Source organism: Hyaena hyaena, unplaced genomic scaffold, assembly GCF_003009895.1.
Source record: "Hyaena hyaena isolate Hyena2069 unplaced genomic scaffold, ASM300989v1 scaffold_560, whole genome shotgun sequence".
In the NCBI taxonomy this organism is placed as follows: Eukaryota; Metazoa; Chordata; class Mammalia; order Carnivora; family Hyaenidae; genus Hyaena; species Hyaena hyaena.
Genome location: NW_024081192.1, coordinates 450,245 through 472,753, shown reverse-complemented (window position 1 = coordinate 472,753; position 22,509 = coordinate 450,245). Strand labels below are relative to the sequence as shown.

Genomic DNA, 22,509 nt, shown 5'->3' with positions numbered 1-22,509 from the left:
CCGTGAGCCGCTCTTGCTCCTCAGAGCCGCATGGACAATCGCAGAGAAAAACCAGGACATTCCCCCCCACCAGGATATTTTGTATGCTTTGCACTTGCTGCTGTGTTTCCTTCATCTAAGAGCTCTAAAATTTCAAATAAAAAGGTACAATGAAAGCAGCAGCAGGATAAATAGCCCCAGTGATCTGAGCCGAAAACCCTGGAAGCTTTATTCACATCTTTAGAAAAACTCTGAAGGCTCCTAGTAGCAGCTGCAGGTACAAAGCCTCACACTTTAATTCTAAGGCTGCCAGAAATAGGTCTGTCAGGCCTGAAATATCACTGCATTTCATTACTCTTAAATGTGCATTACCATCTCTGCCTCATTACCAGCTGGGGGGGGGGGTATTCTCCAGACCAACTCCAGGGAGAACCGGGGACCTGTGGGGAAGGGGAGAGCACCGGCGTGGGGCAGAACGTGGGGACGGGAGGTGAGATGGGAAAGCCTCGCAAGGACCGGACTAGAGGGAGGCCCACGGAAGAGGAGGAACCTGTTATTAACATGTCCCCAACAGGCAGGCACTCGGGAGAGTGTGATGTCACCAGCTTGGGCGGTGAGGCCCGGAGGCAGGACTGCTGGGGTGGGGGTGGGAGACGGTCTCGAAGAGCAAAGAATGGGGCCTGAAGGAGCCCAGGGTAGAGGGCTAGAGGGCGCGGAGGCCTTCACCGCCTGGCGGCAGGACCGAACCAGTCAAAGGCAAATTAGGCCGGCAAGACCCGGGGAGCCTAGAGTCGGAGGCACAAAGCAGCCTGTGAAAAATCCTGGAGGGAGACGGTGCTGGAGGGTTGGAAGTTTGGAGCCCGGAGCAATCTGCATGTTTATAATAAAACTGACACTCAGGGCAGCGCTGAATAATTCAGTAGGCACTGTGATCTCCTTACAGTGCGTGTCCCTGGGGTACAAAGGGAAGGGGCTGCCTTCCCCCGGCTCTCTGAAAGGGCGTGACAGATGGGCCAGTGCTGGCCACCACCCAGTCACGCTTTGCATGGTGATTGGTTTTCAAAGGAGGACAGGGTTTGTGAATGGAGCCGGCTTGTTGCTTGCTGCCTTCAAATGGACGCTGCTGGGTCGCGTGGCCAGCTTGGGCCCCCTTGTGAATGGGGCATTGCCAGTGGGTGGTGAACAAGCCAGAGGTGACTCCCCATTCCCTCCCCCTGTCACTGCTGAGGCTGAGGCGAGGGGAAGGGCGAAAAGTGCCCCTGACCCTTCTCTCTGCTGACAGGTTTAACCCTCCGTTGGTCTTCCTCTGTGCTAGCCCTGTTCAGTCAGAATCAAATTTGGCTGCATAAACCAAAAATAAAAAAAAAGATGGAAGTTTATTTTCCCCTCGCCTAAAGACATCTGAAGATAATCAGCACAGACCTAGTTTGTAGCTTCCAAAACCATTAGAGACCTAGGCCCCTTGCATCTCGCAACTCTACCATCCTTAGCCCCTACACGCCACTCCTGGCCCAACGCGGCTGCTCACACTCCAACATCACGTCCACATTCCAGCCATTCGGAATAAAAGATGGGAAGAAGGGGCCCAGGGTACATGCCAGCCATATTTTGCAATTTCCCTGAAGCTATCGCACCAAAGCTTATACTTAATAGACCACGACTTAGATGGTTATACCTAGGTGTAAGAGAGACTGAGAAATGTATTGTTTGCTTCCCATGGCCGTGTGTTTGTCGGCAGACAGTTCTTCGCGGTTCTATTCCATTTCTTTTTGTCTTACAAGTGAAACACTCACTGTCCTTTGCTCCAGGCTCTCATTTCCAGGATAGCAAACATCCACAGAAGGTATAGAGTGCCTTCCTCCAGAGCAAAGGACAGACGTGCTGCCCATTCTAAAAGATTTTGTTTCCCCCAAGTTTGCCTTCCTCTCCTGAAATGCAACCTGCGTGTACCCAGGCATCACCTGGCCCTCTTTGTGAGGCCTATGGGAATTGAGGCTGAGCCTGTTCTACTACTATTGCTGTGAACAATAACATGTCCCTCATCTCTGACCCAGGAGCCTCAGCTCCTGGGTCATATACATGTGGAGATATAGGGGTGTGTGTGTGTGTGTGTGTGTGTGTGTATGTGTGTGTATATATACACACACATACACACACATATATACATACACACACATATATGTATATGTATATATATACATACAATTGCAGATATTCATAATTGTTGACAGTCCTCAGCTAAAAATCAAAGGGATGGTAATTAAAAATCTGCCACAATTCCCTTCCTAGCTACTTGAACTGTCTACATCGGTGCCTGGTTGTTGTTGTTTTTTAATATTTGCTTATTGAAGTATTTATTTAAGTAATCTCTATACCCACTGTGGGGCTCAAACTCACAGCCCCAAGATCAAGAGTCACAGGCTCCTCCTTCCTGAGCCAGCCAGGCGCCCCCACATGGATGTTTTCAGCCGCCTCTGGCTCTTCCACAACCAAAGGGAGCGGCCTTCAGGTGAACTTCAGCCGCTTCCGGAATTCCAGCAGGTCCTGAAATGCCCAAAGACAGGGGAGAAGCACTCACTCGCCTCCTTAGTTCTGAGGGTTCACTCAGGGCCCCGTGGACCGCCTGGTCCCACCTACTCAGTGCCCAGATCAGAGGAGGGTGCTGAGGCCTCCTCTGGCTTCTGCATCCGGAATGACTTGGTGACCTTCTCCTCAGTCACCTGAACCAAACCGCTCCCCTTCTCATTCCCCACCCCATCTTCTCCAGACCCCCTCCTCCCCACTCCCCACTCCCCTCGTCCCCACCAATGTCTCCCAGGTTGGAACCCCCTAGAAACACAACCTTCAGCTGCCTGTTCTTCTGCAACTGCCTCCCTGCTCTAAGACAGTCCGCCTCCGGGCAAGCGGGCTGGGGCCCAGCCAGGCCACCTGCGTTCGCATAACCCATCCTCACCCCTACTCAGGATGCACATGCGTGTGTAGAGGAAACCACTCCAGCTCATTCCTCTTCCCCCTCAGTCTCTCTCCTCTTCATCCTGCAAACCAGAACTCCGAAGTCACCCTAACTCCTCTTACTGCTTACTCTACTCCACTATCCATTCACCGAGCCCTGCCTCTAAGTTTTGCTGGTGTCTGTCCCCTCGCCCCAGCCCCACAGCCCTGTTTCAGACCCCATTACTTCTTGCCGGGAGCCCAGGTTCCAATGAATGGGCTCCTAGCCCTCACCACCAGTTGAACAAAGCTTAAACTCCTTACTGCGGAACCTAAGACCCGGTCTCTGCTTACCAGCACGGCTCCCTCCCACCATCTCCCACAGGCCCCCCAGTCCCAGCCACACTGGGCCACCCTGCGGTTCCCGTAAACACTCTGCTCTCAGACGTGCCTGCACGTTCACACCTGCTTTCCCTTCTGCTGGGAGCACCCACCTTCTCTCCTTTCCCTGCCCCCTTCCTGGGCACCTACCACTTCCTATTCATCTTTCAAGACCCAACTCAAGCATGACTTCAGGAGATGTCCCAATGCTCCTCTACACCCCATGCAACCAGCCTCTGCCCCTTTATGCTGCCACACAAGTGTGTATACATGTTATCTCTATAAAAGCCTGCCCCCCCCCCCATTATTTGTTCACATTACCTGTCTCTTCCTCTACAGAGTAAGACCTTGGAGAGCAAAGATCAGAACTGTTCATCTTTGTGACCCCAACAGGCTCAATAGATCCTTGCCCATTGAATAAGCAGGTTCTCCCTTACTTCATTCATCTCCAATCCCAAGGCTAGCTCAGTGGTCAGCTTTGAGCAAGTAACATCGCCCGAGATAGAAGTTGCTTCCTGAGGATTGCAGGCTTGAAGATGATTCCAGGATGGAGTAAGAGGCGAAAAGGAGAATGAGGCTGGGAGGGGGAGAGAACAGGGTTTTGTCCCTCACGAAGAAGGAATGGGTACCAGGTGATAAGGGGCACAGAAAAGAGTCAGGTCCCAAAGGAAATGCAGACCTGGCTCAGATCACCTGAAGCATCATATCCATCCCATTTCCAGTATATGCATGGTGCAGGGTGGAGGGGTTCCCAGGGCCAGGAGGGGAGACCCAGTATAGGCCTCTGGATGGATTTGTACCAGATGTTACCAGAGCCCGCGAGCAGACCCAGGAGCAATCCATTGATATCGCTCAGGAAATTCAGGGCTCAAGGTGTTTCCTAGGCCCCCAGGACAGGAAGCTCAGTCCAGTGCCAGGGACACTGCCTCCTGAGTCACTGCCAACGAGAGAGACGTTACACAGTGAGATCTGGATTACATATTAAAAGGCCTCTAGCCCTAAATGCTAAGAGATATCCCAGATCGGGTCTTGGAACAGGAAAAAGGATACGAGTAGAAACATGTGAAATCCAAATAAAGTGCGTTGTTTGGTTAATAGTATTGCACCAATGTTATTTCTTCATTTTGACAAATGTACCACAGTGATGTTACCGAAGATACTAACTTTGGGGGAAGCTGGGTGAGGAGCATATGAGAACTCTCTAGACTATCTTTGCAACTTTTCTGTAAGTCTAAAATTATTCCAAATAAACTAAAACAATACACAGACTTTAAAACCTAAGCTCAAGATGTAAAAGGCACATGGGGAGCCTGGGTGGCTCAGTCAGTTAAGCGTCCGACTTCGGCTCAGGTCATGATCACAGTGTTCGTGGATTCGAGCCCGGTGTCGGGCTCTGTGCTGACAGCTAGCTCAGAGCCCGGAGCCTGTTTCAGATTCTGTGTCTCCCTCTCTCCTGTTCATTCTGTCTCTATCTCTCTCTCAGAAATAAATAAAACATTTTTTAAAAAATAAAAAATAAAAAAAATAAAGGTGAGGTAAAGGAGCAAGAGGAGAGAATATATGTTTAATTCTTAGGAATCTGAAGACCATTACTCTAGTCATTCATCCACCCAACAAATATTTATTGAGCATCTACTATGGGGCCAAGCATTGTTTTCAGAGCCGAAGATACTGCAGTGAACAAAACGGCCAAATCCCTGTCTTCCTGGAGCTTATATTTTAGTGGGTAGCAGCTTAATATGATCTAATCCCACTCCACCCTCCTGGTTCCGGCACTCAGCTCCCAAGGAGAGAAAGTGCGGCCATTTCTCAGGCCCATGAGGGTGCAGCAGGGGTTCTGCCTGACCTGAGAGGTCAGGAGACCTGAGCAGGCGCCAGGGAGGGTGCTCCGTTGGACCGACTCCTTCTTGGCTCCTACTAGACATGGAGCTACGTGCCTGGGCTTTCTAGTTCCTGAAATAAGGGAAATAGTAAGAAATCAACTTTGTCCCTCCGGAGATACGTTGAAGTTCACTAGGCATGAGAGAGTATTTCAAGTGCCTGTATTCATATGATTGCTGTAAATATTTACATTCAGGCCAAGAACTGGGTTAGGAGCTCTCTTCTGTAGTTACTACAAATCCCCCTCCTTCTGCCGTCAAAGAATCCTCAGGACGTGGAGTAGAAAAGCGAAGCGAACTTGGCGTGCTCACCCCGTGCAGGGCACCGGATCCGGCGGTCAGCGGGGACCGCTAGCTCCACGATCAAGGCCAGGGTCGGGCCCACTGCCCCCCCCCTCCCCGCGCCCCCGGGCGCTTGGACAATCCTGCCCCGGCCTCGCCCCCCGCCCCACAGCGGCCCCGGCTCCCAGGGCAGGGACCCCCACCCCCCAGCCCGGGGTCACGCTGCGCTCGCACCCGCCCCGCGCGCCCCGGGGTGCCCCCGGGGTAACCAAGGCCCCGGCCGCCCCTCTGCTGGCCCGGGCGCAGCCTCCCTCGGAGGGAAAGTTGTTGCTCAACCCTGAGGAATGCGGAGCCACAGCGGCGGCGGGAGGAAGCGGCGGGAGATACGACGACAGCCGCCGGGGACCGCGCCGGGGCGGCGCGCGGCGAACTTCGCCCGAATGTAAACAGCCGCCCCGGCCCCCGGACGCGGGCGCCGCCCGAGGTCCCCGCGGACCCGCAGCCTGGAGGTGACAACCACGCGGGCGACCGCGGGCCCAGCGTGGGGGGAGGACGGCCGAAGGCAGCCTCCCACCCCGGCCTCCCCCGGGGCCGTTCGGGAATGCGGGGCAGAGGCAGGGCCCAAGGACCCGGCAAGAGCCGCCCACGGAAAACTCCAAGAAGGCAGGGATCTTTGTCTTTTCTGTTCACGATTAATCTCCCACGCCAAAGAGTACCTAGCGAACGTGGTAGGCACTCAATACAGTTTTCCAAAGAGTGGTCTAACCCTGCCCCCACCCCTAGCCTCAGTTTCCTCCTATGCACCCGGAAAGGTTTGATCTCTGCGGCCCCTGGCAACTCGGAAACTCTAGGATGCAGAGACTAAATCCCATGTGTACTGCTGTGGTTTTGCTTTTAGTTTTTTAGGGACATTTTTAGTGCTACCCTTTATGATGTGCCAGGAGTGAATTTGACACCAGATGGCTTTTTTTTTTTTTTTTTAAATAAGAAAGAAGACAAAGGGAGGGAGAAAAATATTTTCCAACTGGCAGTGCTGACAGCATTTTGGAAGAGAATCCAGAGAGGCAAAGAGGAGCTGTTTCAGCTTGATTTTTTCCTCCTCCCGCACACTCTGCCCCCCTGGCCTCCGCCATAAACGGGGTAGATCATACTGGAGCTTTTTATAGCTGAGGCAAAGGGAACATCATCACAGGAAACTCCACCCCGAGTTGGTAGTTGCTTTGTCCTCCCTGGCTCTCACAGAGGACTGGTCCCTGAGCCACGGGGTTATGGATTCCAGCTATAGGGACGGCTCTGACTAAAGGCTGACTCTGGTGTTAATTAGAAGAACAGAGAGACACCTGGCAAATCAAAAGTTAGCGCTCCCTGCCTGGGGAACATTGAGGAAAAAAATAGCCAAAATGGCAGTGTCTTTCCTGGAATTCCTCTTCTCTTGGATCCCCACGCCCTCTGTTCACACTGCTCAGACAGAATGGCCTCGAGCTCAGTCCTTAACGTTGTGGCAAGAAGGGAAATTCCTAGAATAAGCTAGTCTGGCGGCCAGCACAATGGCGTCAACTCGGGATGCTGTAGTCAGACTGCTGGGGTTCGAAGCTTGGCTGCCCCGGACAGCGGCTTGACTCAGACAGGTGACTCTCTCTCTCCGTACAGTGGAATAAAGTCCTCACCGGGTAGGACTGTTGTGTGGATTTAATGAGATAATATGAGAAAAATCCTAGTGGTCTGCCTCTCCGATAGACCAATATGGTAGGCAGCCAACATTTTTCTTATTTGTTCAGCCTCGGGACGCCCCAAAAACTAGGACCTTGGGCTGGGTAGGCCCACTGTGGCAATGTCATCTCTGGGCCAAGGAGTCCTAGTCTGGTGGACTGGTCCCCCCTCCTCCTCCTTCACATCCAGGAGACTGGGGAACGGCATCATAGAATGAGCAGACATCATGCGTCAGGCTCAAACTTGATGAATTAGCCTTAAAGGGGTCTGGGAATTTCAGTAAAAAATAGGCCAACCTTAGCCAGAGGGGAAGAAGGGGACCCATGGGCCAGGAGAGGGCTATTGGTGCCAGGTTGGGAGGTTGTGACCAATGCAGTGACGAGGGGCTTGTAACGGCCACCCATGGCTTATAACCCTTTGGGGTGTCTGGGGGCTGTTTTGTTGATAATTGTTTCAGATGCAGTATTCTTGAATCCTTGACCAGCAAGCTCCTTGAGGTTTTGTCTTACCTTTGTATCTGCCCTACACAAACTCCAAGCAGAAGCCACACAAAAGGTCAACACTCTGGACGTGCTTATTGATTGGGTTGAGCTGTTTTTTTATGGACCAAATGTGTCCCCACAAGATTCACATGTTGAGATCCTAACCCCCGATGCGATGGTATCAGGAGGTTGGGCCTTTGGGAGAGGTGATTAGGTCATGAGGCCTTCATGAATAGGATTAATGCTCTTATAAAAGAGACCCCAGAGGGTTCTCTTGCTCCTTCTGCCACGCGAGGACACGGCCAGAAGCCAGCCATCTATGAACCAGGAAGCAAGCCCTCACCAGACACTGAAGCTCCAGCACCTTGATCTTGGACTTCCAAGCCTGCAGAACTGTGAGAAATGTATTTCTCACCTAGTCTATGGCATTCTGTTATGGCAGCCCAAATCTAGGCATGTTAAACCCAGGGAACAGGTTGGAACTCCTCACTGGATGGACAAGGCGGGACAGGAGGCAGTAGCTGGGCACTCAGACACCAGAGGGTCATCTGCTGGCCCCAAGCATCTCTCCTTCAACCCACAGGCGCTCCCTCCAAATACTCCACTCAATCTTCTCCAGCCTCTAGAAAGTCAGTGACACTTGAGTTCCCAGCCTGTCCTGCCACAGGGGAGGGCCCCCGCTACTCTGTCACTCCTAGCCTGCATGAGCCTCCAGCCCAGCTCTGTTACCACCTCTTTGCCTTTCTGGAATGAGCGCTGTACTTCCAGCCAGGACGGACCAACTGTTGCCCTGAGGCACTTTGGGGAATCTCTGTGTTGTTATTCACATGGCTGGCTGGCTCTCCCTTTGCGTCTTTCAGAAGGGTCTTCCTTCTATCAAAAGTAACCACCCTCCTAAAATTACTTTCCATTATCTTACCCTGTTTATTTTGTTATTTGCGTGATCATTGTCTCCCCAACCCACCCGGACTGAGGACTGACCATTTCAGGGACCAGGGATCTTGTCTTCTGCCCATCATTGTATCTTCGCCCCTTCACAGTGTCTGGTATACAGCAAACATCTGCTTAATGAGTGGTGACCTCCTCCCCAAGTTTTTCCTTTCTCTCGAGCATTTTCAGTCAATTCTTATCTATGAGGTAATTCTTGTGCCTCCAAAAGATGCATCAGCCTCCTTTATTTTGAAATCTTATTAATGTTACCCTTTCAGCCGTCAGCTTATTTTCCCCTCCATCGCCCCACCAACCACCCACAGCAGATACTTGGCATTTATGTGATAGTCAGGACCTCCTGGTTGAAAGCAATAGAAGACTGACTAAATGTGCTTAATCAATCAGCAAGTATATCATTTAAAAAAATTTTTTTTTAATGTGTATTTATTTTTGAGAGAGAGAGAGACAGAGCGTGAGCAGCAGAGGGGCAGAGCGAGAGGAAGACACAGAATCCGAAGCAAGCTCCAGGCTCTGAGCTGTCAGCACAGAGCCCAACACAGGGCTCGAACCCGCAAACCATGAGATTGTGACCTGTGCTGAAGTCAGAGGCTTAATCGACTGCCACCCAAGTGCCCCAGTATATCATTTTTCAGAGGCAAGGAGGGTTAATTCCCCCTTCAATAAAGTCAAGACTCCACTTAAACTTCCCGACAGCTTGTGACTCTGTCAGGCTTCCTGGCCTAGTGGGCTCCCCCATGTCTCACTGGCTAGAGTAGCATCACACGCCGGGGCCTAAACCAGTTGCTGGCCACGAGGCTGAAGCACCCTGACTGGCTGCGTAGACTTACCAGCATTCCTCTCCTGTGGCCTGGGTAGAGGACGGGTACTTTCAGGAATAAAATCAAGGCACACCAGCACAGGAAAAAAGGTAGGGAGTGCCGTCGAATCCATGAGATGCCTGATAACCTTCCAATGAATTGTTTTCCTGCTTAAGTTAGCCGGAGTTAGTTTCTGTGGCCTGTAGCCACAGAACTCTGGCGGGTGCAGATCTAGGGCTATGCGGTGACAAGTGACAGGAGCAGCGAGCGTGGCCAGGAGGGTGACATCAGCACACGTCCACGAGACAGAAGATGTGAAACAGCCCTAAAACCCAAGAAAGTGTCTGGTGGGTTTTGAAAGCTAGGTTGTTAGAGATCAGAGCCAGAGGCCATATATTTCAGGAGACCTCACTATGATTGTACCCCCAGGCTCTGTGACCTAGGGAAGGTGCTCCCATGGACGTTCAGTAGATACTGAAGTGGACTAGAATGAGCACCTTCCCTTTTTAAAACTTTTAAAAACTTTTTTATATTTATTTATTTTGGGGGCACCTGGGTGGCTCAGTCCGTTAAGCGTCAGACTTCAGCTCAGGTCATGATCTCACGGTTCATGGGTTCCAGCCCCATGTCAGGCTCTGTGCTGACAGCTCCCTCTCTCTTTCTCTCTCAGAAATAAATAAAACATTAAAAAATTTTTTTCTTAATTTATTTATTTTTGAGAAGGAGGGAGGGGCAGAGAGAGAGAGGGAGGTACAGAATCAGAAGCAGGTTCCAGGCTCTGAGCTGTCAGCACAGAGCCCGATGTGAGGCTCGAACCCACCAACTCTGAGATAATGACCTGAGCCAAAGTCAGACATTCAACTGACTGAGCCACCCAGGCATCCCAACCACACTTCCTGTTTATTTTTTTATTTATTTAAAAAAATTTTTAATGTTTTATTTATTTCTGAGAGAGAGAGAGAGTGCATGAGTAGGGGAGGGTCACAGAGAGAGGGAGACACACAATCTGAAACAGGCTCCAGGCTCTGAGCTGCCAGCACAGAGCCCGACAAGGGGCTCAAACCCATGAACCATGAGATCATGACCTGAGCCAGTCTGACACTTAACCAACTGAGCCACCCAGGTGCCCCACACCCTTCCTTTTTAAAATTCTATCCTTCCTTGGTGTCCAGGAGGCCATGCATCTAGATGGCTGGCCTCTCCCACCCATTTGTCTTCCCTTCAGGAGACTTGAGCAAGTGCACAACCCTTTCCCCCACCTCATTTCTCACTCTCCTCAGGGACATGCTGTTTTGGGCTTCCTTTTTTTTTTTTTAATTTATTTCTGAGAGAGATACACAGCATGAGCAGGGGAGGTTCGGAGAGAGGGAGACACATAATCTGAAACAGGCTCCAGGCTCTGAGCTAGATGTCAGCACAGAGCCCGATGCAGGGCTCGAACCCACGAACCGCAAGATCATGACCTGAGCCGAAGTCGGACGCTTAACCGACTGAGCCACCCAGGCGCCCCCCTGCTTCTGTTCTTGAGCAGCTCTCCCACCTCTGGACCCAAGACAACATCATCACTCAGACCTGCCCCACCCTCCAATCTGATAATCAGACCTTCCTGCTGGGACCTTAAAATTCCTTTCCTTCCTCCTGTGGGTTCCCTCCTCCCACTGCCCCCACTGAGCCTGCTTTGAAAAACTTGGTCCAGCTCCTGGCACACAATCAACATCTGACTAGTGGTTGTCGATCTGATCTCATCTTATGCTCTTCTGCCTCGTGGTGAATAGCCTGCCTCAAAGCCAGCCACTCTGCTGCCCCTTTATCTGTTTCTAGAATGTCCCTTACCCCTCTCAGTCTCTTCCTCTGAGCTGAGGCTTACTCCCCACTGCTCACTACCTGCATTCTTATTCCATGCTGTACTCACCACTGATTCTCACTGTCTCACCTCAACTAGACCTCCCTAGGGCCGAGTAAACTTTGTCATCTCTGGGGGTTTCCAATCAAGTTCCCAGAGCAGCTCTCCTAAGCTCCTGAAGCTCCCCTCCTCCCCCTGCTCACCCTTCTGCAGATAACCCACACCCTCTTTGTCAGAGGAGCAAAAGTGTTGGACACAGACATTAGTATTATCTACCTCAAGAAGACACTCAGACTTCCGGTCACAAGATGGCGGAGTAAAGCTCTTTCCATCACCTTTTTCCTTCAAAAAGCACCCCCTGGGGCGCCTGCGTGGCTCAGTAGGCTAAGATCTGACTTCAACTCAGGTCATAATCTCAGGGTTCATGGGTTACAGCCCTGCATCAGGCTCTGTGCTGACAGCTCAGAGCCTGGAACCTGCTTTGGATTCTCTGCTTCCCTTTCTCTCTTCCCCTCCTCTGCTGGCGCTCTGTCCCTCTCTCCGTATCTCAAAAATAAATAAACATTAAAAACAAATTTTACGTCTCTAAAGAAATCACCCCCAAAAAATGACAAGGAGAATAAGAAATAGAAATCCAAACTCCATCTTTAACTAAACTAGGAGACGTTTAAAATCCTGGACCACATCACGTGAAAACAGAAAGTAGATGAGAAAGTGGCAAATGACTAAGAAAGGCAGGCCCAAAACACCCAGAGTCCCATACCTCTAAGAAGCAAGCTAACTCTTCCCCCAGAACCCCTGAGAAGCTCAGGAATTGGAAGTTGCAGGTAAACTAGACAACAGGGGTCTGAAAACTCTCTTAAATAGTTCAAAGATCTATTTAAAAAGTGATTCGATAGTCAGGAAAGTCAGCTGTACCCAACACAACCAAATGACTTATGTGTCCCCTCCCCCCCGACTCAGGAAACAGGAAGATGGATTCTGGAGATGTTGCACTTTCCTGGGGGTGGACGTGGAGAAGGAGGGGAACAAAAACCGAGCTAAAGTCAGCATTCTGAATTGTGTTCCTCAGCCTGCTTGTCACACCCTGCTCCCCACTTCCCATGCTCTACCCTGCTCTAGGACTCTAGCAGGTGGTGGGCTTCAAGCTAGAGAGGAGACCAAAGGAACTTTCCAGAAAAACAAACAAACTTATGCCACTGATCCTGATGTTTGGGGCTCCTGAGTGAAAGGGTCCAGCCAGCCACCTAACTGCCCTACCGCGAGCCCACACTGAGCACTTCCAAGAGTGTCCAGTGCCTCCTTCTCAAATAGAACGGACAGCCAAGGCAGACCAGACATCTGTGGAAAGTCTACAGTGTGATACAAAGCAAAACAACAGAAAATGTGAAATCAGGGGAAACAGAGACAATATAGAGAGAAGAACATTTCAAATTAATATCCCCAGAGAGATGGTACTGCATGCATCCAGAGAACCAAGAACATGAAACCATTCACAAAAGGAGAGAAAAAACAGGGACCATGAAAGCACTCTTGAAAATTAAAAGAAAATGGGGTTAAGCGTCTGACTTCAGCTCAGGTCATGATCTCACGGTTTGTGGGTTCGAGCCCCACGTCGGGCTCTTGGCTGACAGCCAGCTCAGAGCCCGGAGCCTGTTTCAGATTCTGTGTCTCCCTCTCTCTCTGACCCTCCCCTGCTCACGCTGTCTCTCTCTCTGAAATAAATTTTTAAAACATTAAAAATTAAAAAAAAAGAAAGTTAAAAGAAAAGGGTTCATGACAACACACTTAGTAATGGATTGGAACATAACATGGAGGAAATCTCCCAGGAAATAGAAAAAAGAGATGGCCAACAAGAGAGAAATAATAAAATCGGAGGATCAATCTGAGAGGTCCAGTATCCAAATAGTAGGAGTTACAGACATTCCAAAGAAATAATGAAGAAATTCCCAGAACTAACAGGTCTATATTGTTAAAACAGAGGTTCTTAAACTTTCATATGCTTATTAAAACCCAGATTATATGTATCAAGTATTATATATAAATATATATTAATATGTAATATTATTCAGCCAATTCAACATATAGTGAAGGAAATCTTGCCCCTGTGACAACAGGGACGCACTCTGAGGGCATTGTGCCAAGTAAAGTAAGTCAGACAGAGAAAGACACATACTGTATGATCTCACTTATACGTGGAATCTAAAAAACAAACAAAAAACCAAGCTCATAGACACAGAGAACAGCCCAGTGGTTGTTAGATGAAAGGGCTGAGGTGAACAAAGTGGGTAAAGGGAGTCAAGAGGTACAGACTTCCACTTGTAAAATAAATACATTTCAGGGACATAATGGACAGCATGGTGACTATAGTTAATAGTGCTGTATTGCATATTTGAAAGCTGCTATGAGAGTAGATCTTAAGAGTTCACGTCATAAAAGAAAAACACATGTAACTATGTAAGGTGGCAAATGTCAACTAGACGTATTGGGGTGATCATTTCACATTTGTACACACAAGGTGTACAAATATCAGATCATTCTGTTGTACACCTGAAAGTAATATGATATTATATGCCGGTCATCTCTCAATAAAACAACAACAACAATACAGGTTGCTGGGAAGTAACCAGAGTTTCTATTCACTAGATGGGTGGCCGAGGGGGCTCACAATGCACATAGCTAACGTCTTCCCTCCTGTGAGTGGTACTGATGCTGCCAGTCTGGGACCACACTTTGAAAACCACTGTTCGATTAAAAAATCTATCAAGTGCCATGAAAAATGACCCATGCCGATACATTGTGATGTTTTTGTTTTTATTTTTAAGTTTGTTTGTTTGTTTGTTTGTTTTCTTATTTGTTTTGAGAGAGACAGAAACCGTGTGAGTGGGGGAGGAGCAGAGAGAGGGAGAGAGAGAATCCTAAGCAGGCTATGCCTGCCAGCAAGCCTAAAGCGGGGCCCAAACCCACGAAATCATGAAATCATGACCTGAGCTGAAACCAAGAGCCGGAGGCTTAACCAACTAAGCCACCCAGGCGCCCCTGTGATGTTTTAATATATCAGGGATAAAAGAGAAAATCCGAGAAGTCAGAGGTGGGGGAGGGAGGTGAATTCAAAGTCTTGGGAATCAAAATAGCCTGGGTCTTCTCAAATGCAACATCTTATTTATTTTATTTTTAATTTTTTTCAACAGCAACATTTTGCAAGGCAAAGGAGCAAGGTCTTCAAATTTCTGAAAGAAAATTATTTTCAACCTAAACTTCTATACCCAGCCAAAAATATTAATCAAGAGCGAGGGTGAGTAAAACCATGTGATGTATGCAAAAGGCTCTAAAATGTTATACCTCCCAGGCATTCTTTCAGGAAGCTACTGGAAGATCTGGAAGATGTGTTTCATCCAAACAAGGAAGTAAACAGAGAAAGAGAAAGACATTGAGTCCCTGAGAGAGGAAAAGGACAAAGGGAACTTCCAGGGTGACAGATGTGCCACAGACCTGGAGAGCAATGCATCCAGAGAAAAGCGGAAGGATGGAGCGCCCCAGGACAAATGTCTCCACGGAAAAACAAAACAGAACCGGTAAGATTATATGACAGGTTTGGCCATATGCAAAATTGTACTGAGAAGGCGTTTCACAGAACTGTTGAAGGGTGTGGGAAGACAGAGCCAGAGATTCAAAGAAAACCAAGCGAAGGAAAAAATGAGGCAATTAACTCCAGGAGAAACAAAAAAAGTTGTACAAGAAAGGAAATGTAAACACAGCATTCAACAAAAAGTTATATTAGAAGAGGAAATGTAACCAGAATACTTGCCTCAAAAGTAAATAAGATCTACAAAGTCAATAACGAAATCACTGAACATGGATTTAACCATAAATTATGATATAAACATAACGGGGGCAGGGAGCGGGAAGAGGAGACTAAGAGAATCAAAATCCTCATCCTGCAGAACGAGAAGTCAACAAATTGGATAGACGAATCCAGAATGGCAGTGCATATATCATTTAGAAATAAAGAAGGAAATACCAGAAGAAACAGCTAAAACAGTTGAAAGTGCTTGCCCCTAGGGAGTAGGATAAAGATTGGGAAAAAGGCCAGGGGACTTCTGTTTTTGTCACAGCCCTTTAGAACTATTTGATTTTTTAAGCTATGTGTATGTAGTGTCCTGATTAAAATAAATACTGATTTCATAAAGCAGCTATAAAAGGAGGCGTCACATCCTCCAATACAGAATTCCTTGCAGGGCCCTCTATGGACTCCAAGGAACACCTTCACAGGTGGCATTATTCATCAGCTCAGCCCTCCTCCTCTCCCAAATGCAATCTCCCCATTTCCTCCTGTTCTGTCAACCATCACCCAAGTGGCTGGCTGTATGCCAACCCTACTGAACTGGCAATTTCCAGAATGTGCCTCTGGGACTTTGCATGCACTCTGCCTTCTACCTGGAAGGCTATTCTTTCCTTCCCTACTCTCGGCCCAACAGATTAAGGATTGGTTTATACTTCAGGCCTCAGTTTAGATAACACTCTCTCTTTAGGGAGCCTCCTCCCCCACCTAATCTGGGGGAAGTGCTCCTCTCTTACACAGCCCCGCTCTCCAGATGCTCTCAGCACTCCAGCGCTCTGGCAAATGCCCCTCCCTTGTGTGGCTTTCCCACTAGACTGTAAGCTCTTGGAGGTCAGGAATCCGGTCTTACAGTAGCCCCAGGACAGACTGGTGATTTTGCAAGTCAATGATTTTGCAAATGACTGAATACGCCACTCAAATTTAGTAAGGGCTCAATAAATGGTCGAATGAGTGAATTAATGATTCACCAAAAAATGAAGCCCTCTCCCTCCACCCAAAATATGCTTCCCTTCCGCCATCTCCACTCTCCCATCTACTCTCCTTTCTACAAGGTCACACCTCTCCAGCAGGTTGGCTGTGGCTGGTGCCTCACCTTCCGATCCACTCAGTCCCTTCTCAACCTCAAAAAGAAGCCAAGGCCCCTTGGTGTGAGCAGAGTCAGCATCCGTACAGGGCTTTCTGTGTCAGTTGGCACTACAATGGAACTACAATGGAGTGAACAGTTTAGGGACTATCTGCCCAGCCCAGAAAGAAAGCAATCCCCTCCTAGTGTCCCTGTCCCCAGATCCAAAGTACAGCTCTCAGAGGTCTGGAACCCAGGCTAACCAGAGGGAACATGGTTAGCTCTTGACTTCGGTCTGCCTAACAAGGATAGACAGTGTCCTAAACTCAGCGATTGGCTCGACCCAGTCTTCCTGCCTCCCTGTCCACTTTGCAGGCCAAGGGGAGCTGGCTTCCCTTGGTGATTGCCTGCTAGTGTCTTCCAGTGGTAAAGGTTTGCGGCCAATGCCTGGGGTGCAGGGAGGGCTGGAGGTAAGAAACCTGAGTGCTCAGTGTGGCCCAGAGACACAGTAGACCTGGAGGGTAAAAACTCGCCGTGGATACTCCCAGGGCTCTAGAAGCCAAAGCAAATCTGGCCTACACTAGGTCCAGGGAGAAGGGACCAGATTGCAGCACTGGAAAGCCTCTAGGTCGCCGGGTCAGGGGCGTTCTGCCGCCCCACCCCCACTGCGCCACGTGACCTCAAAGGGCCGCCGGGAGTTTGGAATGTGGCGACCCTAGTCGTGCCCCCAGAGGGGCCGGTCGAGCGGCGGTGGAGCGAGGGGCCGCACCCGGCCCGGAACGAGAGGAGGGGTGGGGGTGGGGCGCAGGAAGGGTCCCTTCTTTCCTTTCCCCACCGCGCCACGCAGGCTTGGGGGGGGGGGCGGGGGAGCAGCGAGGGAAGGAGGAGGTTTGGCTTCGTCTAGCGAACCTGTAAATACGGGCCGAGAAACTCGATCTGCTCCAGTCCCTTCCCTATTTAGAAGGTCTGGGAGCCTGGCGATCAGTGGCTGCTGGGGGCGCAGGTCACGTGGCCACCTCCGACTAAGCGATGGGGAAAGGGGGAGGCTGTGCTCGGGAGGAGCCTGGATTGAGGGAGGCCGGAGTCCAGACCTGGCCGGCAGGCTCCCACCCCAAATAGTACCATTTGTCTTGATTTTACACTTTTGCACAGTGACCGTGGAGTGGGGAGATCCAGGGTCTGCCTTGCGGCAGGACCGCCCACCCAACGGGCCCTTTCTGACTGCCTGGGCCAGGTGTGTCTGTAGGTCTCACCAAGACTCTCCCAAAGCCCAGGGCAAATAGGACTCCGGAGTCCTAGGCTCTTGTGCCTGTGCTGGCGGTTAGGCTCCCAGGCTCCACTCTGGGTCAGGGACTCCTACTTCCTGGGTGGTAGAGAAAGCCCTAGGAGGCTGGCACCCTGCCTCCCCGCCTTCCTGACTCAATGCCCCAGGAGATAAGCAGTGCCCCAGGAGGAAGATGTCTACTGGCACTGGTTTCCTACCAAGCCTACTGTGTGCCAGGCTCAGTGAGAGGCATTAGACGTGTAGAGAAAAAAAAGACAGTACCTGCCCTCAAGGAACTTATACGGGGCGGGGGGCGGGACACGACAATCCAGTAAACCAGAATGAAAATACAGGAGCACAGAGAAGCATCTAAGAATCTAAGACAGATGTGGGAGGATTTGAGGAAGCAAGGCATCCAGGCAGAGAGAACAGCCCATGCAAAGGCATGGGGCAAAGGGTGTCAAAGAATCACAGGTGTTGAGATTCTCTGGACAGAAGCATGAGTGGGTGCGCGGAAGGTGTAGGAGATAGGGTAGGAAAGCCAACGCGAACCCGATCTTGGAGACCATTTGAAAGTTACACGTAGATAGGATGAGATTTGCATCTTCTAGCGGTGCTAGGATTCAAATTTGGGACCTGGAGAAAGTTTGATTAGTAGCCCGTTGCCAGCCACCCTTGAGGTAACCAGCAGGGAATGTGAGGAAGGAAAAGGCCTGGGATGCCTGGGTGGTTCAGTCAGTCAAGCATCCAACTTCAGCTCAGGTCATGATCTCATGGTTGGTGGGTTGAAACCCCACGTCAGACCCTGTGCTGATGGCTCAGAGCCTGGAGTCTGGTTCAGATTCTGTGTCTCTCCCTCTGCCTGCTCCTCCCCCACTCATTCACATTCTCTCTCTCTCTCTCTCTCTCTTTCCCTTTCTCCTTGTCTCTCTCGAAAATAAATAAACATTAAAAAAAAATTTTTTTAAAGAAGCCTGACAAATACCTGGGAAGGGAAGAGTCACTGGTCCTCTGGACATGAATCGGGAGGAAGAGGCTTAGGTGACTTCAGGTTTCTGGCTTGGGGAACTAAGCAGATGTAGAAGGAACAGGTCTGGAGGAAAGGTTGATGAGGGAGACAGTAATATTTATTAAGCACTTCTAGTGTTTCAGGTACTACCACTCCACATATTATCTCATTTAATCTTCACAATAACCTATGAAGTAGGTACTATTGGTATCCCCATTCTAATATGAGGAAGGCAGTCAAAAGCTTAAGTTAACTAGGTGGTAAGGTTAGGATGCCTGCACTTTGCAGAGTTCATCTTCCCAAATCTGAAGCCCCAGTGAGGGGTCCCAGGCTCCTCTGCAGAGAAGCTATGCCCACTACCATTAGCCCCTCCCCAGCCCCCAGTACCCCCACCAACTGTCCAGTCACGGTAACTGTGACTGGTTCTCACAGTCACTGTGAGGTTCTCCCTCCTTCATGCCAACCCACCCCACGTCCCTCTCGGGACCTTGCCCTGAGCAGCCAGGACAGAACCCAACAAGCCTTGCCGCCGGAGGGCCCAGGGCTCTGGAACCCCAGTGCCGAGACCCCACCTTCCTAGTTACAACACAAACCGGAACTGAGACTCTGCAGGAAGAGAGAAACCAAGAAAATGGATGTGTTCCGTCTGTAATAAAAATAAACATTTTTTTCAATGGAACATTTCAGTGACATCAGAAGGTCACGAAAGGTCTTCCTTGGCCCAAGCCGGTGTTTATTTTCTGTGGCGAAGGGGGGCTGGGTTCTGGAGCGGCAGGCCTCTCCCTGAGGGGAGGCCCCTCCAGCTCTGTTTCCCTTTCCCAAACCTTGGCTCAGGAACACCCAGTCCAACTCTGAATAGCCACAAGAGACAGACAAGGACAGCCGCTCCATGAGCCCCATCCTCACCACCACACTGTTCCGGCAATTGGTGGTGACTGGGGGGGTGGGGGGTGCTTCTGTTTTCACACCGCTTCTCACCAGCCCAACAGGTGAGGTAAAGGTGAGGTAAGGGATAAAGTAGGTAGGTGAGCTTTCCCTTGGGAGAGCTGTGAGGCCCAGAGAGCCCTGGCTTCCACTCTCACCCCTGAACCTAACTGAATAGCTACCCAAAGGCGCACAGTCAGCACTGGCCTAGAGGCAGGAGGTTATTGAAGAGGCTGCTGTAGGCAGAAGTGGGCATGTCCACTTCCCCCTCACTTCCCACACCCCCTTAACAGAGGCCTTTCTGGTCTAGAGACCTGTAATCTGGGGGCAGAGCAGTAAGAGGCCCATGGCCTCTCCATGTTTGGGGCTTCCAGGCTCCAGGAAAGCCGGCACTGCCTTTTAGTTTCTGGAGGCACAAAGGTTCCCAACCAGGACTCTCAGAGACCTTCCCTCATCTATCCTCCCCCCACCCCACCCCAGCCCCACTCTGGCTTCTATTTGCCCCCTTGTGCCTCTCTAGTCTTGGGAGGGTTTCTGTCTATTTTCTTATACACAAACCTTTCTTTGACCTCATCACAATGGCTACTTGAGCGCCATCTCCTCTGTGTCCATTAGGGACAGTTTGACCACACACAGAGAAGGCATCTACGACAGACAGAAAACGACAGCAGTATTGTGCCAACCAAAAGTCACAGCCTGGTAGTGGGTCATGACATCAATTTAGTGGGTCATGGACAGCACCTTAAAAACGTGAAATAGAATACAATAGAGAACATCAGAGTGCACGTAGATGGCAAGGGTAACTACTGCCCCGTGAAAATTGTTTCCGTTATCTTGCAGTATAAAATGTGCTGCTTGCTGTGTGTCTCTGAACCCCTCTTCAAAAGAACACCGGTTAAGACATGGAGTCAAGGCTCATACAGCAAACATACAAGGCTGCCTGCTCTGTGACAGGTACCATGCGAGGTACAAGAGACACGCTAATAAATAACACATTACTCATTAGTCTCAATTCATCTCAATCCATCTTCTGGTTGGGAAGCCAATAATCAAACTGCCAATTGCAAGACAAAATGTTAAGTGCTCGAAGAGAGTATGTAGGAAGCTATAAAACCCTGATGTGAGAGTGGGTCTCTGGGAGGACTTCTCAGAGGAGGTGATATAATTACAGTTCTTAGCAAGGAAAGACAGTGACCAGATTCTAGTATTTCTTCCATTCTATACATAGGAAATTAAAAAAAAAAAAAAAGAAGAAGAAGAAGAAGAAGTCTAGGCTTGCCTCCTCTTAATAAGCTTGTGAAAGACCTTGGGTAAGTCAATTAACCTTTCCAGACCGTGTTTCCTCATCTACAATACAGGCATAAAACTGTTCTGTCAACGTCAAAGAAATGAGAGATTAAGAGAGACAGTGTCTGTGTAAGTACTTTGTAAACAATAAATGAGGGAGGGATTGTCTCTGCAGATGAGAAAATGGAAGCTAGAGAGATGAAGCGTCCTGCCTACCACTACAGAGGTGGGGGTGGCAGATCCCTCTGAATCCTCAGTTCTCCGCTCCTCCCTGCACTCTCCCTCCTCCCACCCAGACGGAACTACCTTGCACAGGGGCAGGGGGCAGGGCCCAAAAAGGCCCTGTCATAACCTAACTAATGAAGATTTACCTTCAAGAATCCTATTGGTTTAGTGATCTTTGAATAATGATGGGAGAGAAATATGTAAGAACTCCTCCCTTTCCCCTTCCGTTAACAAATTAAGATCTACCCAAACTCAGTTTTTAAAGTTACATAAGCATCATTCAGATCTTCTGTAACAGCTCTCATTTTGGAAAAACAGCATTTCCATTAAAACGGTGTTATATAAAAAGGTTTTGTGTATGTGTGTGTAGGAACAGAAGAAACAGGCCCACATGAGCACTATGAAGGCACACAGGCTGATACACATCACAACCACACGTGTCCCCATGGAGGAGGGACCGTGAGGGTCAGGCATGTGATGGTACCTGGGATCTGCAAGAGGGAAGGCCATCAGCTGCTCCCACCTGCCAGAGACCAGAGAAGTCCTTACCTTCTGGAAGCCCCTTCCTTGGTAGGTGAGTTACATTAAATCATGGACTGTTAGAATTGGAATTAGCGCACAAGTCACCAATTGCAGTCCCACCCTACATCACCCCTGTCAATGTTGAACAGTTCCCTTCCTCCCAAGGCAGCCCACGTCACCTGTGGACAGATGTAGCTCCTGGGAAGGACCTGATATTGAGTTGAAACTTGCCTTCTAGAGCTTCTTGGGAACAAGCGCGCGCGCGCCCCTCACCTACAGCCTTGAAAGTCCAGGAGCCATAGCCAAGAGAGGGTATCTGAGGCCTAATAGTAAAGCGGGAGGGCAGCATTGAGTGCACTGAGCAAGAGCTCTTCCCTTAGGGACCTCTATCCATCTAAACTGAGGTTGGGACTATAGGGTTGGGGGGGTGGGGAGAGGAGTGTAAGCCCTGAATGGGAATGAGTGAGTGGCTTTGAGCAAAGCCCTGCAATTCATGTCTCATTTGAAGCGGAGGGAGGGAGCGGTCAGACCGTCCCGAGACCAGTTCCAGTTCTGATATTCTGGGATCCTGAGTCCGCCTCCCCCTCACCCCCAGCAAGACATCCCTTTCGGGATTCAGTGGTTGTACTCTTTTACGTGAAACTGTGGGTTCACAATTCGAGGGCCAAGCAGGAAGAAAACTGCCCCGAACCTTCCCATCCTGACCCGACCTGAGTTAGACTTCGCGGCTTGCCCTGGTTACCTGAGAGGAGACGGACAGACGTGAATACACAGCACAGAGTAGGGAAACGTGAGCTTTGGAGTGTCCTTTTAAGTAGTTGGGAAGGGGGTGTGGCCGAGGTTACTGGGAGGCTGCAGCCGGGCGAGGGGGGAGTGGCCCGGGGGCGTGGCCGCAGCGACTGGAATGTTGTTGGGTCCTCGCACCGCATAGTAAGGAGGGGCCACGCCCCTTTCTCCGAGAGGGCCAATCGGAGCGCCGGAGCGGTTTCAAGTCTCCCCCTCCAGCCTGCCCGCCCGCCACCCCACCCCCCTCGGGGATTCGCTTTTTCCGTAACAAAATAGCAAAGCTCCGGATGTTCCGCAGCTCCCGCAGCTCCCAGGTGGAGGGGCCTGGGGCCTAGGACGGTGTTCCGGAGCC

At 50.1% G+C, this 22,509-nt stretch overlaps 1 long non-coding RNA gene across 4 annotated transcripts; it reads right to left on the bottom strand.

Moving 5' to 3' along the window:
- Positions 1–2,386: 2,386 nt before the first annotated feature.
- LOC120248024 lies at positions 2,387–22,341 on the bottom strand. Of its 4 annotated transcripts, none has more exons than XR_005532469.1 (8): positions 22,114–22,341; positions 21,551–21,694; positions 18,390–18,497; positions 9,424–9,718; positions 3,971–4,228; positions 3,613–3,868; positions 2,933–3,014; positions 2,387–2,523 (listed from the first exon to the last, which is right to left on the bottom strand). It is a non-coding gene; the product is annotated as an uncharacterized LOC120248024 (long non-coding RNA). The 4 variants fall into 4 exon arrangements; XR_005532468.1 differs by having other exon boundaries at positions 4,092–4,228; XR_005532471.1 differs by lacking the exon at positions 9,424–9,718 and having other exon boundaries at positions 4,092–4,228.
- Positions 22,342–22,509: the final 168 nt, after the last annotated feature.